Here is a 20,382-nt window from a genome sequence, read left to right as displayed (position 1 = left end):
AAGAGCAACTACAGGTGCCATGTGCTCACAGAGATGTTCAATGCAACTTACAACACTTAGAGCATGACTTCAAACTAATGCTGAAGCAATTTGCGAGCAATTACAGTACCGTAAGCTACACGAAAAAGTAACTCAAAAGTAACACAGTTTTGATAGCACTCAGTGTGGTCTACTGCATCAAACGAAATTATCTGTGGTAACTTAGATACTTGTAATTAATCACGGCACAGCTCTGCAGTATGCTCATCTTTATTTTTGGAAAAGGCTCCGCCTCTGACACAAATGGGAAATGTGTACTCACAAGTGTGATCAATGCTGCCTTTGACTTCTTTGAGCGTAAGAAACTGTGAATATCTGCGAACGTTGCTTCACCATGGAGATTTCTGCATACCTGTTACACGTGCTCTAGCCTCTTCAGCATTTCGTCTGCTGGTATGCCAAATTTCAGTTCTGCCTCAAAGAGAAGCTGCAAAAAGGAGTTCGAAAGGTAAGACTGGAGTTAAGGGGCAATTAAACCTACAACTGTTTGCACCAAGTTGCAGGACTTACAACTTCCTCATGAAGTAAACTGGGAGTCTCTCAGGATGTTCAAATTGCCTAACATTGAAGGTTAGCCTGAGGAGCAGCCTCATTCGAGGCACATCAAGATGCACAACCCCTCCAAGTTGTTCTAAAGCCTGCAAGATGAAGGCGGACTAGAATGTTGTGATGACTACAGGAATATCATAATACCCATATAGCACAATGTAATTAATAATAATAATAATTTAAAATAAGAAAATAATGGCAGTAAGCAGAAATAGTCTAATAAAAAATGTACGGTGTGTAAAAACGTGTCACAACATAAATAATTCTGCTATCATTGTGTGTCATTGGGACAAACAAACGCTCACATGGCCTGAGTACATCATACTGTGCCTTGCGTGAAAAATAAAAAACGACACCCACAGTACAAGGTGCTGCGATATGGCTCAAAATGGAGCAGTTCAGTCAGAGCTGCCGAAATGTAAAAACTGCATGAGTGAGTGAACTGAGTGACTTAAGTGACTTTAGTGAACTAAGTGAGTGACTTACACTTAGTTCGTTGGGAGCATCCTCTGAATTCAAAGCTTTCCACAATGCCGTCCCCTGTCTCAGCTGGACCACCTGCAACGCTGTCTGCATGTCGCACATTTTCCTTCTGAGCGCGTCTCAGCCTTCGAATTTTTCGCTTTTGGGAGAGTCGCTGAATAAACACACTCAGAAATTTAAATTGCTCATTAATCCAACAGGATGTACTACAGAGTGAAAGGGAGTACTTGTTCACATACAGGTTATACTGGCAAAAGTCAGTGACCTCGCTAACTTATAGACGCTGTTTATCGTAGTTCCGATCTTCACAATGCACATTGAGTCTATTTCGTGAAGCGACAACCGCCTAAATTTATTTCGGTTCAGTCATCGTTTCGCTCAACATGAGAAGAAACAAAACCTGGTTCAGTTCACCTTCGGTTCAGCAAAAAATATAAGTTTCTAGCGGTTTTCGGTTCGGGTTCAGTTTGAGTTCCGACTCCTGTTCATAGTATAATTGCATGACTGATCTGCAGGCCGCACCCTAACAACACAAGTGAAACGGCACGACTGAAGAGAAAGGTAACCAAGTGAAACAAAACGTCTTGTCTGCTTTCTTTTTCTCGTCCGAGCATTCCTCTACAAACAAGCTAGCACCATACTACATGCACAGCTCTAGGAGTTAGCTTTTCGTCCAAATGGCAACAGTAAGAAAAAGCTACAACATCTACCAATATGTGAATACATAAATAAAAGAAAGAAGAAAGACAGGGTCGCATCATCACACGATACATAAGACAGTTATCCAGCTCCCATGATGAAGCTTAATAATCGTAATAGTCGTACCGGCTGTATCAACTACGTAAATAGCCATCATGAGCAGTCTGACGAGATTGTCACAACATCACTTCGAGCTCTTGTGATATTTACCCAACAGTACTTTGCTGTCTTCTCTGCCTTTGTGCCTGGTTTTGGCTTCGGCCAGATTATGTCCGGGTAAGCTTCAGCTAGTCTGTGTCTGCAACCGCATCTTCCATGCATCCTCAGCATTTATCAGATTCTGTTCACTAATTCGAGAAAGCAATTTTGAAAGTGAGCACATGGAAGTGGCGAAGTGCAAGTTACTCAACATTCTGTTATCCTAATGGAGGGCACCGTAAAAGATGTCTGGAGAAACAAATTTTCTTTCTATGCCATTGCCATCTTTCTCCCATGACGAAAAACATAAATAAATGGTCCTTGAGAAGACGAGTTTTTCTGTCAATGTTGTTAACACAAAATGTTTGGTGCAAATATTTTGGACTAAGCTTGTCATTACATATCCCACAATGGCTGCCGCTTGCTTGACTGACGCAGGCTTTCACGCAGAAGAACGCAGAGCGGGCCTTCACGCAGAAGTGTAGACGCACAACGTCTACACTTCACATTCAGTAATCCCTCGTTGTATTGACGTCGCTTTATTCGCAGCACGGTGAAACGCCCGTGCATTTACATGTATTTACAACCAGATTATTCGAAGTGTGACGAGAGCTTACTCGCATATTAGGCAGTGCACGCCCGACGGTAGGCTGCTGGTCGCCACCAAAACCATTCCCGAAAGCCGCATTACCCTGCTTTACTTTATTTTCTCCAAACACAATCACTCATCCAACCTCTTTTCCTTCCGTACAGAGAAGAGTGGGACGCACGATGAAAATCCGTTGACATGGGTGGGAGAAAGGGAAGACAGGGACCGGCCATGTGCCCCTAGCACGTGAGATGATTCACCGTTCCCCCGTGGATGGTTTTGTTTTGCGTGGCTGGCGTGGTTCATTTGCTACGGGTTGATCTTTCACGCACGATAGCTTCGCGGAAGTGTTTAACCCTTGAGCAAAAGCTAGCGCTTATCTGCGCTGTGGAAAAAGGTGACAAGCCGAAATCTATCATCGCTAAAGAGTTCAACGTTCTAGCATCAACGTTGTCGACAATCATGAAGGACAAGGACTTGTAGGCCAAGGAGCGGAACATATTTGATTACAAATGCAGCAAGAGACGCGGACAGGTAGGTTAAACAATGACGACAGAAGACCTGCAGACTCGCAACTAGTAGAAGTTTAATGGAAGTAGTGCAGGTCTTCTGTCGTCATTGTTTAACCTACCTGTTCGCGTCTCTTGCTGCATTTGTAATCAAATATGTTCTACAACCAACTACCCCCCTACAACCCGCTTGTCAAGAGTGGAAGATGATTTTGACACCTTCGCGCGGGCGGACGCAAACGTTCCTGTTGTTAGTCCTGTGGCGGACGTCGAAACTGTGCATATTATCGTCAGTCGTCGGGACGTCGACGACGGAACTTGGGGGGAAGAGTCAGAAGAACCCCGTGAAATACCTACAGCGGCGGAAACGCGGAATATTTTGCGTCTGATTCGCAACAAGGCAGGACGCAGTGGCGGTAACAATGAACTGATGATATGCCTGCGGAAACTCGAAGAACGTGTCCTCGCCGGCGGTAGGCCTATGCGCCAAACCCAGGGGACTGCGTTCTTTGCACGTCAACAAAATATCGTCGCGATGACATTGCATTTTTGAGTTTTCCTGGGTCTGGATTTACTGTTTTTGAAGTGTCCTCGCTTTTATCGAAACACCGCTTATATCGATTTTTTTGCGGTCCCGTCTACTGCGATATAACGTGGGTTTACTGTATTGGCATTTTGCATACACATCCAACGATTTGAACCGGTGTTGAGGTTCGGATCTGGCTCATTGTTCAGTTGCAAGGCAGAAGAGGACGAAACACCACTAAGTAAATCATAACCATTCTTATGGTTAGAGCACCTTATCCTTTTCCACCTTTCTGTTCCAAATGTCTGACTTAAATTTTTTAGGAAGTGACTGCAACAATTCCCTTGTTTACTCGTTCTACACCGTTTGGCACGATTGTCACATGCCTGAAATGCCACATCATTCTTCGGAGCCGCTATTTGAAATTGAATTTGAAAATTTGTTTGTTGCAAATTTCTGGCAAATTAAAAATACCAAGTGTGAAGTTGAATTTCAGTCGTCAGTCAGACAAGAATGCAACAACAGCCCTGCAGCCCCAGACTTCTTATCCCCTTTTACGGGAGCGTGTCTTCTGATTACACCGACTGCTTTTGAAAAACATAAGTTTCCCTTCGAGTCGCAGCTTAGTTCTACACTCTTACTAACTTCAAACTTTTTTCCCTGGGTGACGTACATTCATGTGCCCTGTTGCTTCGAAAAGTGCGGCAAGAAACAAAAACTTTCTGGTGCTGGCACATTTTTTTTTTATGTTCAGCAACAGGAAAAAACATTGTGTAGGGTCTAGAATTTTAGGCATTTGACTAAAAATGCCTACATAACACATTTTCAGGGTTGCTCGCTCTTTTATTGAGTATGATGAATTGTAGCCTTTTCTAACATTTTTAGATGCGATAACGACCTTTCTTTTTAGAGGTGCAAGGATGAGTGCGCCTTTCAGGCTCATACTGAGAGCTGCATTTTGCTTTTCGTTTCTGCGTGTTTGCACCGTTCGTTCTTTTTTTTTTTTTTTTTCGTTACGTCTCCTTAAGTATTTTGGTTTGCTAGAAGGGGTTCATGTACATTTGATACGAATATTTGGCCTCTCTTGGCCTTTCGAGAGCTCCGAGGGTGGAAAGTTAAAAGCAGCACTCTGTATCACAGGGTTCTAGACCGCATCAGTATGCGTATACAAGCAGTCAAAGCATGTATGGTATTGTAGCCTTTTTTTTCCCGGGTGGAGCATTCTGAAGCACCAACAAAGTCAAAGCCATGCACAGAAGCATCAACCCATCTTCGTAGTCGGGGAGCTTATCGTACTTCATTGCGTAGCATTCATAACGTTTGTGGTATGGCACACACTGTACATAACAGAAGATTGACAGGCCTATTTTTGTATTTTATTGCCCGTTTTGCTGTTCTTGAGGGCCCAATTGCCTGCCTAATTCCATCGTTTGTAGTGCCTAATTTTCCGAGCCCTCGTCATGTGTAACGAAATCACAAGACACTGTTGGGAATTCATAAATTTTTCTGTAAATGATCTGTCATTTAACTGAATTCTTTTACACCATATGCGGATAAAACAAAAAGAACAAAATGGTACAATGGTAGAATTCAATCAGCTCGTCCTAGAGCTGCTGTTGCAGGACACATTCTGCTTTTGTTTCAAGTGACTCTCCGTGAAGAAGCGGTTGCACCATTTGGGAAAACTGAGGCAGCTCATAACGTGGACATTCCCAAACCTACACGGAAAAACAGACATCAGCATGTGACAATTATTTATTTACTGACAGGTGCAGTTTTGACATAGTTCAGGAAATTGAATATGCTAGCGATACAGCTTACCGAAAAAGGAAAACGGCAGGGCAATACACATATATGACTCTTACCAGCCTTAAGGAAAGTCAACACTGAATTCAAATCAAGGTACATAGTGTAAACACCTAGGTATGCAGATGATACTCTAGTGCTGCCTGTATGTGTAAGAAGGCCATGGGCAAAGAAGTCATCAGATGGTATGACTAACTCATGCCCTGTTTGCCGCAGGATGAAGGCATTAATTTTTGGGCAGAACTCCCTCTTCACCATCACCTTTTTCCGCATGTACTTCTTACAGTCTTTGGACATTACTTACACCAATCAAAGAAACTGTGCAGTTTCAGTTGACGAAGCTGGCATTATTACATCACCAGCACAGACAGCAACATTGTTGATAATGGCAGAAGTGCTACACAGTACATCAGTACCCAAAAAGTGTGATGGCAATACAGCTGAAGTGATTTTGTTATCTACAGCACGGGACACACCTGAGTATTCATCTTGTTTCACGCAGTAGCCAAGCCGTGGTGATCAGCTCCATCCCAAAAACTCAATGATGTGTGCACTTGGTAGAGTTCACTTACAGAGTACGGCAGGTTCTTGGAATTGAAGTACTTTTTTTATTTGGGCAGAGCATTTTTGGTCTCACAATGCATAGTTGAATGGTGTTTTATGTGACCAAATTTTTTCACCTGATCCACCAAGTGCACCAGCATGTGCATCTTTGGAATGAAACAAGATTCACCGTAACATGCAATGTAGACCTGACTGTGGTGTGCCGCTACAGATTCAAGATAACTCAAGCAGTCAATGCTCATTACAGGAGATGAGCATAGCTGCACTATCTGAGCAAGTAGGACAAGACTTGACAGGTTACTGTTCTCAGGCACAAATTCATCCAAGATAAATGGGAGGTGGAGAATCAGTACAGCTGACGCACTAGCAGAAGTAACTAACAAGAGATCTGCACCAAGGGACCGTAGATAATCACTGCTGCATATGTTGGTATGGAACTGAAATTCACGCAAACACTTGTTCAGGGCCCTACGGGTAAGAAAATGAGAAGTTCGCACACAATACTGAAGGAAATTTCCAATCCCAACAACAATCCCTTCAAGCAAAATGTGCATGGGGTCAAAAAGTATATCAGTGGCCAAAGAGAAGTGATTAAAACGTGTCAAGACTGAACCTCCATTCAGACCAAAGGATGTAGAAAGCTCTCTCCTTTCTTTTTCATTTGACGCGTTGATTAACATTTGCACCTGACTCTCGATTTCGGCATCAGTTCTCACAGGGCATTGGGTATGGTACGCATACTTCGACATATCTGATGTCAGAACGTCGCATCTTCTACAGCTTAGACGTACACTTGGCTTCCTTGAAACCTGCAATGCTATGGCATGCGAGGCCGTCTCCCATGAATGCAATTAGAGCGCCATGGTACAGTCCCTTCCCATTTACAGTATCAGGCATGAGACCATTGGTGGACATGCAGTTTACAGTTTCAATGCAGTCTCTTCGGAATACTTCTTTAGCTTCAGTTGTCTTCAGACTCTTTGCATGACCCACAGCTAACAAGAAGGTGTTTTAAACTTGGGAGCGTACAAAAGGCGGCATGTTTACAAACATTATGTAAAATACTGTTAGTTTGCCTCTGTTTCCTCTTTTCATCCCAAGAGGGTTGGCTACTTCAACATCATCGCAATAAGGAATCATCTGTAAAACATTTCGTTCTTTCCCTTTCAAAACCGGGCGAGACCTTACGCGTGCCCCATCACAAAAATCCTTAAGAATACCAGCTGGGGACAGGCTCTCACTCTCTCCAGACAACCATTTGTGAATATCTGGGTCCTTCAACAGGTTCGTGAGGCACTCTTTCATGGGGACGTAATAAGCTTTCATTCCATCTAACAGGACTACTTCCTTTGGTGGAACGTAGATTCCACATTTTTTTGTAAAATGCTTTTCGTGACTTATCAGATGATAACCCAGAGAGCTCACAGGCAATACTATTAATTCTCAGCACACTATTAACATAGTCAACAACTGTATCTATTCATTTTTTTGTAGAGCGATGTCTCCCTTCCAGGGTCCGACACAAGTCGGAAACAAGAGCTACAGTGTTGTTTGACAAATCATCTGAATTATCAGCGTCTCCTTCATCCATGTATTCTGTGTCCTGTGAATCAGCGGCATTTCTGGGTGTACATTGACTGTGTCCAGAGCACGACACGCAGTCTCGAAACGCAAGTGGCCACATGGTCTTTGTAACGCTTAGCGTACCTTATGCAAGTTTGGCAATATGGACAAACAAACAAACGCATCCCGGAATCTGTGCATGTCTTAGAATGCAGCCTGAAGCGCTGGTAGTTTGGGCTATCGAATCTAGATACCACAAAGATTTGGTAGCTGTTGTTTGGTGGCTGTTGGTGTTTCTGAGTCTCTTGCACATTCTCAGTAGGGGCCAGCGGGAGAGCCTGCTGAGGTGGAGGGCTGTCACTAAGAATACACTCCTGATGTGGAATTACACGACGTGGAATTACACGACATGGATCATGAACCTCAAAGTACTTATGGTTACAGCCTGACGTGGCCACCGTGCATGAATACAAACCTGATATGGGTGTCGCACAATGGGGAGCAGGCTCCAAGATCACTGGCAAGGCACGTCGCGCGTCACATTCAGCACCTAAAGCAAATTGCAGTTGTCAACAGCTTTAACCACACTGGCGATATCTAACAAGGTACACCTCACCTTCTGCAGCAGATGGGTGACATTTTTTGCCTGCAAATGTGTCCGCACAAAACAGACATAGATAAAAATCGCGTGGAGGACGATCACCTGAATAACAGCACATTGCTCAAAGAGTATGTATTAATGTGTAACGACCGACTCCACCTGAAAAACAGTGCGCTGTATTATTGGTATACTAACCAGTGGGAGTATGAAAAACTGGATGATGCGAAATAGGACTGTGGCCACAGAATTCACACCAGCCCGGCGGGCCTTGTCTCCAGATCGGCACGCTGACGGTGAATTCTTCGCATTTGCACACGCTGGAGCCCGTCCTGACAGTGCCGCGCATGTCCATGTTGATATACCTTGAAACGACATATATGCAGAAGACTGAGCTGTGTAAGCTTGTGGGAGAACGGTTGATAGTACAGCATCAAAGCGCGAACTCTGCCATAACAAAGCCAGAGCCGAGAAGTCGAGAGTCGAGCAGAAAACGCGGGCTGACGCGGGTTGCAGTCGGTTGCGTAACATACGGCGCAGAAGCAGAAGCGACACACGGTGAAAGCGAAACCAGAACTTTCTAGATGTATTTACGCAGGGTTTGAGCTGTATTGTCGCAAAGTTTTGCGACTTATTCAACAAGCACACTTCACGTCTCATGAGGCACACATATTCAACGGGCACACAGCTCATGTGGCACACTGATTATTCAGCAGGCACAAAAATTATTAGAGAGGCACAAAGCCGTTACATGGCGATGTGACGGCTTTGTACCTGCTGAAATTTGTCGATGGAGGGCCTCGTGCCTGCTATTTGAAAACTGTTACGTCTGGTTCCAGACGGTTACGCCTGTGTAAAGCTCGTTCTGAGATGACTTTTTGAGCCGGCACATGTCCGTCACATGATTTAGAGTGTACCTGTAAGTTGTGCTGGTCCAAGTGCAAAAGAGGAAGTGCCATCTACTGAGAGGAAATTTTTGAGGTAAAGACAGAGAATTTGATACACGAATGCCACAAAAACTTGTATAAAGTAAAACCTTGTTATACTGGAAAATGTGTTTTCCCTACATTTACCTTCAGCAGGTGGTGAGCAGACACTGTCTTGGTTATCTGGTTTCTTCTGCCTTCTTCTTCTGTTACCTGCTGAATTTCTGTGAGCATTTCATCTCGTGCAGAACTGCATGAAACTGGCGAGTTTTCTGTTGCAGAAACCATTGGAGAAAACACATGGCATAAAAATACGAAATTAGGTACAATGTAATTAACACAAGCTATACAGCAGCAGGCCATAACACAACCTCAACTGCAAGACCTGCAAAGCAGCACAACAGCTTTTCGCTGCAGTCTATAAATGTTGTCCGCTAGATAGAACTTACTGGCATCCGTGCTGAAGTTCTGTTACACATCACCAAGCACAATAACAACAAGTGGGCATAGGGAAATGAACTTACACAGAAATCAATTTTCAACATGTAAAGAAAGAACATATACCCAACAGCTGCAATGTTGAATTCGACAACGTTCTCCGTTGAGCATGGCGACGGATTCAGCTGACGAGGTTGGCCAGAAGAAAAACGGCCTTGAGTTGGTGACAGGTGCTGAAGTATGCCCCGTAAAGCTGATGACTTCCCACTTCTAGCAGGGGTGCCCCCAGCAGGTCTCTCTAATACATTAGGAGATCCATAGAAAGCGGAAGGTTGACGGCTGGACTTGCCAGAAGCTGCATTACGGACGAGTGCTCAGCTTTGCAATCGCTGAGAAAACTGTTGGAAGGATATATCATTGTGCAGTTATTCCTGCGATTATATGAAGTGGTTTTGAACTCTATGCAAGAGCCATAAGCAACATGCAGTGATGCTTACTGCAACACCTACCTGTCTTCCTGTCACTCTCATTCTCCACTGACTCACTGTGTGAAGTGTATTGGCTTTTGTCCAGACACCGTAAGACTTGCGTGTAACTGTCCGCATAGAAATAATGCAGAGCAGTTAGCTACGCAGTAGCAGAGGCAAAAAGTGTCTGCCGACAACTTACCACACTAGCTTATGCGCCTTGCTGGGCAAATAAGCGATCCACTTTGTGGCGGTTTCCCACCTTTAACTGCAGCTGAAACCTTGTACTTCGTCCACGTTTTTGGCGGCCACATGCATAGGGGTACCATTTCCCGCCAGCCATGAGGATGGCACGACAACTACAGGTTTCTCGTGTGGAAACTCCACAACCGCAAACTTTGCCATGCTGACCCTGAATAATAGAGACTGTTAGGTACCTCATCCTCTTATGTCTAAGAGCCTAGCCAAGTGAATGCATGCGTAACAAAAGCAAAATTGGTGACAAAACTATTAAAAAGACGTAGCAAAAAATTTCAGAGGTCCTTCTTTTGAATCTCGAATAATAACCTTTTAACTGAAGCCAACATCGTACACATGTACACACACTGCGGCGAGACAGACATAATGCCTCATCATGAAGCAACGTAACAACATGACCTCTAACCTAAATCTCAAGCATCGACACAGCCTCTCGCCATGAGGCGATGCAACAACATGTCTTGATGTAACCAGCCAAGCACCGACACAGTTTCTCACCACGTGGAAACATAACATGACCTTGTCTAACGTAGCTGTCAAGTACCGACAGTCTCTCACCTTGAGGTCACGTAAGAACGTGACCTGCTTCCCCTAAATATACAGTCACTGCTTTGGACAGGTGGATTCCATACAATAACGGTTCCACTTGCTGAAACCAAAGTAACAGAAACGACGCTGTGCGTGCATAATATATGAACTAGTCAGCGAAGGATACTATAAAACAAAAAATGATTCTGATAATGTCTTACGAAACGTAAATGACCCAATTAATGCGTGCACAGCCAGATTGTCTACCATCAAAATCGTCGCCCCATTCATTTCGTGCACGAGAAACCCGCTCAAACTAGAACACGATGTGAAACTTTCACAGGAATTACACTAATTCCATAGGAAAGCTATATTGCAGTCCGCGTGCGTGAGTGACCAGGGCGATCACCAAGACAAGCTTGGAAATGTTCAAAATAACAAAATGAAGACGCGGCGTTTCACGTGCGTCATGCACCTCTCGGCGTTCAGTATCTTGTTTCTCGCTAGGTGCCTAGGATATCTTATTTCCCATTGGGTGCTTAGGTGAGCATTAAGAAGGAACAATTGAAACTCCCTGTGCAAACAGCAAAATTTAAAGATTTGTGTATGATGCATTTTGCTTAAGCGCGGCACACCATGCGGTTTCAGAACACAGTGGAACACAAAACTAGCGTTCCATGCAGCTAAAGCGAACAAGAACGATGAGTGCCGAAGCTGTTCTGCACATATCTTCACAGTACACTATACCTCTGAAACACTTATGACGAAAGCTTTGAGTCCTCCTCCTTCTTGTTGTAGGTGATGAAATGAGTCAGCCAAAGCGCGTCTATCAGTCAAACATGGGCGCCGACCAACACGTCCCAGAAAATGAGCCAGTCAGCCATAACATGCACAGAGAAAAACCCGCGCGCTGTGGCGGCGACACTGTATAACGGTGTTTAAATGCGAGTTAACTTTTTGGGAAGCACAGGGATTTTGTGCAAAAAAAATCAACAAAGAAGAAACGAAAATAAAAAAGGCAGAGACACGGTTAGGTCTCCCTACTTCTAACCACAAACGTAGTATCCATCCAATTATTTGTTGAGCTGTTGAGAATGACCTGAAAATATGAGCCTGCATTTTGGCTAACGGAGTAGTCGCTATTGTGTAATCCAGACCACAGTATAGATGGTTGTATTTTGTGGATCAAACTCAAGTGTGGAAAAACGCAATTCCTTACCTTACCTAACCTAACCTAACCAGATTCTGGAACATAAAGGCATTGTGCAGAAAGACACCTAACCTAACTTGGAACAAAACTCAACAAAAGTAGCAACAAAAGTAGCTCTTTTTGGCGCTAACCGCTGTCGCAAAACCCTGCACATACGATATTGTCCGCACGTCCAAGAAAATAACGCATATGTTTTGCCAGGGAGAAAATAGCACCCACTGTGAAGAAATAAACAATAGTAAAACAATAAAAAATGAGCAGCACCGGTTGGGCTTGAACCTGCAACTTTTCATCCACTGCCAGGTTCTCTAACCACTACGCCACCCTGATCTCGACTTCAGGGTTTATTTTGCAGCTACTAAACATATGGTCCGGTCTGGGTTCGCTGTTCAAAAGTAAACGGACGAACATGTCAACAGAATGTCATTGCGTTTGGCTGAAGTTGCTTCCACATGTTTCGACTTCCTTAGTATTTCGTAACTTCTGTGTGCTAGAGCGCTTTCGTGCGTTTCATGTGCAATGTCAGATTTGCTATTACGCGTTAATGGTTAGCGAACTGCTACCGCTTCTTCTAACATTGATTCAATTGCCACAAGCGTGGCCAAACACAGCGAGCAGTTTCAACCCCCCCCCCCCCGGCCCCACAACCACCACCACTACCACCTTCTCAGCTGTTGCGCGCCTGGTACAGCTTCAGCTGATCAACGCCTGTCAACACAAGCATGGATCGTGTGACGTCGAGATGGAAACGAAGTAGAAATGTCAAGACTACATATGAGACGCTCTTGCGGGATATCGAAACGTCTTCGTCACCTGCTTTGCCTGAACATCATGCACAAGAAGTTGCACCCATATCAGCTAGCGGTGTTCATGCAAGAACGGTCGATGAAGAAAGTGACGGAAGCAGCACTCACCCTGCCTAGGAATCCCAAATACGGAGAGGGACCAAAGGAGAATGACCTCACCACCCGGACTTGACCTTCTGGAATATTCCCGTACCTGACTCACCGACAACCGCCTGTGGCGTGCCTTGTACCGATGATGACGTCACACACCAAACCTATTTAAGCAATCTGTAACCCCCTGGGCATCTTTTGTCCTGACGAAGACAGTGCCACTGTCGAAACGTCGACCCCGTTTCTCATTCAACTTTTAATTTCTGCCCATTAAATGAACTAGTGTTTCTAACTTCCCTAAAATCTGTTGTCCGCGTCTTTTTCCTTCCACAACTGTAAGACTTCGTGGCCGTTTGACTTTTGTATTTCCCTCGACCTATATATAATATATATATAATATATTGGGACTTATAAACATATGTTCAACGTGCAGCCAAAGAGCGTATGCTATTTTTCTTCATTTAACACTTTACTGGCTTCGCACTGGGCTTTCAGAGGTGAGTCACTCACCCTGACGGGAGGACATCACGTTCATCGTTCAACATCACGTTCCACACAACAATCGTACAACATCACGTTCCACGTGACCTTCCGACGCCACTCGCTCAAACGTCGCCCACCTACGCATTGCTGATGAAGGCCCAAAAAGGCCGAAACAGCTGTCCTATGCTGGTGTGGCGACGTTTGGGACTTTTAAACATATAATATATATATATATATATAGATTAGAAGCTTAGGAGGGCGGTTGACCACGAGAATGAAATAAGCAGGAAAAATCAGAAGACGACAAAGAGCTTACAGGAAAACACAAAGGGGAGTTTATTAACACATATGGGGATAGGGGACGACGTTTCGGCAGTCAGCGCTGCCTTCGACGGGACTGGGGTTTGGTGACAAGAACAAGCTTTATATATGGGAGAGGGTTATGTACAAGGGAAAGAGAGCAGCGCATGCGCTTTTGTCATGACTAACACAGGTTGGTGACTAAGTGAAAGGGGAATGGCCGGGTCTGTGCAGCAGGACCTTGAGGAAATACCAGTGAGCCTGAAAAAGAGACAAAAGAGGGTATGTATTGTGCTGGATTAGGAATGCAGGTTGCGAATAGTAGAAAGGATTCCTGGATCTTCGTTTATCTGACACTGGAATTTATGAATGAGATAAGATTCGCGCTGTTCCCTGAGCCGTTGGGAAGGAAAGCCTGACTGCAGGATGAAAATAGATATATTGGTGATTGAGTGTCCTGGTTTACTGAAATGGCGCGACACTGGCAGATTAGGTTTCTTCGCGACGTCAGATTTGTGGTTATTGAATCGCGTTCTAAATGACGTCGCTGTCTGTCCGATATATTGGGCGTTGCATTCATTGCATTGAAGAAGATAGACAACATTAGAAGAATTACAGTTAAAGTCGCCATTAATGTTGACCCGATAATTAGAATTGGTACTTTCTGCAGAGTTAGCGGCTTGCATTGATTTACAAATTTGGCATCTACTTGCATTACAAGGGTGGCAGCCAATGTTATTTTCTGGAAGTTTGTTAATTTTGGCATTTACTAGTCTGTCTTGGATGTTCCGCGCCCGGCGATAACTTACGCGCGGTGGCTGTGAGAATATTTCCTTCATGCGATCAGATTGTGAAAGAATTGTGTAGTGGCGGTTGAGTATCCGGCTAATGTTAGGAACGCTGCCATTGAATGTGACAGTGAGATTTACTGCAGAGTTTCCATTGGTTCGAGGAGATCTTTGGAGCAATTGTTGGCGATCTGTGGATCTTGCCCTGGCTATAGCGTCTTTCACAAGTTTGTCCGGGTATTCACGATCAATGAAGGTTTGTTCTAGTCGTTGGAGATGGTTGTCTAGTTCAGCATCGTTAGTGCATATTCTGCGGTAGCGCAATGCCTGACTATAAGGTATGGCTAACTTTGTATGTCTTGGATGGCAACTGCGGAACGATAAGTACTGCTGAGCATCTGTAGGCTTCCGGTATAAGTTGGTTGAGATACTGCCGTTTTGTAACTTGACTTCCACATCCAAGAAGGTAACAGTGGAGGCGGAGTAGTGGGAGGTAAATTGAATGTTAGGGTGAATTTGGTTGAACCGGTTGATGAACGTGAGAAGGTCGCTTTCAGAATGAGGCCATATGATAAAAATATCATCTAAAAATCTCTTGTACACAAGTGGTTTCAATACGGAACATTCGAGAAATGTTTCCTCCAGGGATGCCATGAAGATATTTGCATAGTTGGGGGCCATTCTCGTGCCCATAGCTGTCCCGTTAACTTGCAGATAATGCTTGTTATCAAATTCAAAGTTATTGGAGGTCAAAATAAGTGTTAACAGTTCGGCGAGGACAGTCGGATCATACGGCAGGTCAGGTTGATTTTTGTATGCTGAAACGGCCGCTGCTATACCATCTGCGTGGGGAATATTAGTGTAAAGGGACGTGACGTTATATATATATATATATATATATCCTCCAGAAAGCTGTGAAATAGACAAATCATCAAATGTAAATAATTACTGTATAGCTCACCTGCTGTGCACTTTCCAGCTAGGGACTTCTTGGCTTAACTACCTTTTATATTGGATCTCCATTGCACTACTCTGTTAGCCCTAAATGAATGTTCACCTTTTATTTCTCTTTCATGCATTCCAGATAATCACTCCGAACCGACTTCAGGAAGTGACGCTTGTAAAGACTCATCTACAAATGATCTGCATGACGACCTACGAAGCTTCTATGCAACATTTCATCCCTCCCACATCATGTTTAATGCAATAATTGACATTTTCCGGCGCCACTGCCGGTCAATATTTCAGACAGATCGAAAAACAAATCTGAACGCAAAAGGATCTTTTGTGCACTTCGGATTGTTGGATGGCATCAAAGGAGCTTTGACGTTTGAAAAAATTCCTACAAATATAAAATTGCAGGCAAATGTGGATGGCTTGCCATTGTTCAAGTCTTCTGGAAAGTCCTTCTGGCCCATTTTATGTAGAGTCACAAACTCTGCAGGCAATGACACTTTCATGGTGAGCCTATATTGTGACACCGGGAAGCCCAAAAACTTGCAAGAGTGTCTGCATCCTTTCCTTGAAGGACTGCATAACTTGATTCAAGAAGGATTCATTTACAAGGGTGCCCATATAGAAGTTAAACTCACGGTTGTAATCTGTGATGCCCCAGCTAGGAGTTTTCTCAATCAGATTAAATCGCACACTGGGTACTACTTATGCGACAAGTGTATTCAGAAAGGGCTATACAACAACCGAAGAGTGACGTTACCCGAATTGAATGCACACAGAAGGACATATATGGCATTTCGACAGCAACAACAGGCAGAGCACCACATAGGCACCTCTCCTTTTATATCACTGGACTCATCAGCCAGCTTTTCCAAGCAGGCTGCATGCATCTTGTTTGCCTCGGTGTTGTGCGAAAACTACTCGTAATGTGGGTTCGAGGTACCCATCCACGCCGCCTCAGTGCAACGCAATGCAGGTTATTAAGCGAACATTTGAAGGCATGTGCAAAGCATTTTCCATCTGTGTTTTAGCGTAAGCCAATGGGCATAGAGGAATTGGAGCGGTGGAAGGCGACAGAATTTCGGAGCTTTTTGTTATACATGGGGCCTGCAGTACTGAAACATTTGCTTCCCGTGCAAAAATATGAGCACTTTCTTTGTCTCCATGTTGCTATCAGACTGCTGGCTTCCACTCAGTTTTGTTCACACTACAACAGCTGTGCCAAAGAATTGCTCACACATTTTGTTGGAGACTTTGCTGACATCTATGGCAAGGACAACATTGTTTACAACGTACACAACATGTGGCATCCTGCAGATGATTGTTTGACACATGGCGCCCTGGATTGCTTTAGCGCATTCCCTTTTGAAAATTTCCAAGATGTCAAATCTCAAGAGAATCCTAAGGTCAGGAAACCGACCTTTATCACAGATTAGCCGGAAACTTTCAGAAGGGGTGTTGGTACGGCCTTCCAAGAAGAAAAAAAACTTGTTGGCTACTGTTATCTCAAAGGTATATCTAAGCTGGTAGCGAAAACAAGAGAAAATACCAAATCAGACCCATCGGCAAGGCTACCATCATTAGGCGCGAGCGATCCTGGGTGTTGCTAGTAGAGGTACGACCGTAAACAAAAAAACAAAAAAAAAACTTTACAACAAGGACATGGCTTGTGTGTGTACTAATAGGTTATTCATAATTTCAATGTAGAAAAAAATTTCGGTTGCCCCACTCGTGTACAAATACGAAATCATCACCATCCGAGTTCATTTCCATACCCTGCTCCTTTGCGCATATGTCACAGTGGGCGTGTTTATCCGTGTATCTCTGTATCCGTGCCGTGTGTCCGCGCATTGCAATACAGAGTTCGTACACTTTTTGGGTTAAACAGGAAGCGACGTTCACATTTGATTAACACGTGTGAACAGATGAATACAATGCATCTCCTGTTGAGGGCCCCGCGAAAAAAAAAAATTCGTCATTGGATGAGCGGCCATCATAGCGTGAGTGTTAGCAGGAATCAGCTGTGCACCAACGATTCATGTGATGTCTTGTTGCATAATGGCCACTCATTGAAGAAATGCAAACCTCGTGCAACGTGTACGTATAGCTCTAGGTGAGAAATGAACCTTAAGGGGACCTTCCTAATTTCTGTGTGGTCATCACGATGCCCCTCCGCTTGGAGTTGTCAAAATGTGTGATAACTGTATGTATTTCGAATTGATATGTTTCATTAAACCTGACATGATTTATTTTTCAGTGTTCTCGTCTGGTATTGTTGCCTGGGTGACGAAAAGGAAATACAACGCAAACGAATCGACCGAATGTAAACGTCTGATTATGCACTACTTATTATTCATACTGATGACGTCATCTCTGACGCCATTTATTTACAAACGTAGTAGTCCGCGCAACGGATGGATGGCGCTGACCGTCTCTATCATGGCGTCATTCTGAAGACACAGAGGCCTATGGGAGTTGCGCTACCTGTTTAGATATACCTTTTATCTCTTCGATGGAACGACACCTGTCGTTGTCCAGGCAGTAAATGACACTGACGCCGGTGTTCAGCTGTTATCTAGAAAGAGCAGCTTTTTCTCAGTGCCATTGCCATCAGCTGAGATGAATATTTATATTTGCAATCGTTCAACGTCTCACCGTATCTGTTCTATTCAGTCTGTCAATGCATCTAGATAATGTGTACGCCTGGCTTACAAGGAGCACTGCGTTGTCTGCATATTATAGACGCATCAAACATTTTCATTTCATCAGTTAGCTTATGTTCTGTAGGAGGCACGGTTGTCAAAAAATCAGCACTCCGTGATGTACTCCATCTCAAATGTTGCATGGCTATTTCTTTTGAGTAAAAAACACGTGCAGCACATGGTCCACCTTCAAATACAGTATTCGCACAACACTTTCAAGCGCAACGCAACTGAGCCAATATAAGCCTTGGAACTACTCAGAGGGTTTTAGCTATCCATGTCCCCAACAGTACAATTGGTTTACGGTACCGTATGTTACATTGCATTTTTCCTGTATTTATTAAACTGTGGTACGCAGCACTTACATGCATTTGCTTATAATAATTTAAACAAACACACATGTGTACAAGTAGAAGTGTAGAAGCTATATACTCTAGCGTTACCCATACCTGATGTTATGTGCCGAGTGCGCCAATATGTTGCAGAAACGTTGAACGTTCACTGATCAATGCAAGAAGTCAGGGACCGAGCTGCCTAGTGCCTTGCAGTGGCAAAAGCTATAATATTACAAAGTAGCTGCATGGTCACAGCTACAAACAATGGGGTGCTTCTGTCTAGGGGAGTTTATTGCTCTGCCCCGTCCTTCATAGTGTAAATCAATAAGCATGCTTCTGATATCTAGCTCATGCATTTCTGCAAGAAAGGAGAAATAGCCTTTTTAAATCCACTGTCATAAAAAATAATTATCATGTGATAAACTCTAGCGCAGCTCCTAAACGTTGGTCTAGCAACTTCTGCATTTCCAATGGTCATAAAATAAAATGATCATATTCTTTGAACCACAACATCTTTATTTGAAAAATGATGAATGGGGAGTTTCATAAGTGTTTCAGCCACATCATAAGTCAATCGCTTTCATACCTAAAAACCTCCTGTTTTCAGCGAACTGCATGAAAAATCACTGCAATAAATATTTCTGACAAACAACCTCAATATAACAGTGAAACATTGCCTTACCGTACGAAGGGTGTTGCCTCAGGACAGAAGCCGCCGATATTTCGAACAGAGACTGTTGCTCTTCTGGGCACCGTCCTAATCATTGGCAAGGGTTAGGTGTGACATGTTAAAGGTTCATGCGAATTGTAGTTCTGCTTCATTTAGCTCCTATAAACATGTGGTCGTTATAACATGCGATATTGCAAGGCGGAGATTAAAACATCTGTCAGTGACGTTCTCAACATTTTGAAAAAGCGCGCAAAAAAGCTGCAAAAAGGCGCCAACCAGCATGCACACATTCTGGCAATAGTGGGTGAATATCGGGTATACCGGGCGAATATACCCATTATTTTGCCAATATTGCAAAAGTACTGGTTATATTGGGCCGGTATATCAGTCTTTCAGATTATACTGGGAAACCACCGGGCATCTTGGCCCGGTATACCCGGCATCTAGCCTATATTGGCTGAATACTGGGTATAACGGCCCGATATGCACAATATTCAGCCAATATCGGGAGGACATTAACAATACTGGCCCAATATTGGACCGCTTTTGCCAATATGTAACCAATATTGGGCCAATGATTTGTGCTGCCTGGGCAACGCCGAGCGAATATGGGCCCAATATTGTGTGCTGCTTGGGTGGTTGTGGCTCATGCAGTGGCATGTTGGGAGAAGGTTTGCAGAAAACGCTTCTAAACCGAAGAGAAATATTCTGAGGAATGTATTGTGGCGCACACCTCAATGTTTTGCCGCTATCGTAATGGCCATTATGTCTTAATGACCCTTACTCAAGCGGTGTAGCAAGCTCGTAGTGAAACTGACATTCGCTTGGTTAGAGTGCACTTCACGAAAATGACACTAAATTAGCCCGTGTGAGAGGGGTATTACTTGCAAATTTCCATGAGTTGTGCGCTGTTCTTTTTTCTTCTGCTCTGATGGTAAAGTGAATGTTGGGACTTTATGCCATACAACAATGAGCGGTGCTCTATTTGGTCCATTTGCAGTGATGGAGCTGTTGGTGAGGACGTGGAGATGTGGAAACATTGTCGTGCCTGCTTATTTTTCTCTCATGCGTCAATGCATTCATTGAGAGCTGTTCTGAGCACAATTATATTCCAACATTCAGCATGCATCCAATCAGTACTTGAGAAATAGCTAGCCAATATTTGATGAAGAAATTAAGAGTCATTATGTCGAGACTGGCTTGTTCCCTGTTCGTAACACAAAACGTTTTCACATAGGAAATGTTGCTCTGAACCAGAAAGTACTTCCCTGTCGCCGTCGATATTGGATGTCATGGTGTTGAAT

This window comes from Ornithodoros turicata, unplaced genomic scaffold, assembly GCF_037126465.1.
Source record: "Ornithodoros turicata isolate Travis unplaced genomic scaffold, ASM3712646v1 ctg00000914.1, whole genome shotgun sequence".
NCBI lineage: Eukaryota > Metazoa > Arthropoda > Arachnida > Ixodida > Argasidae > Ornithodoros > Ornithodoros turicata.
This window is presented reverse-complemented; position numbering follows the sequence as displayed.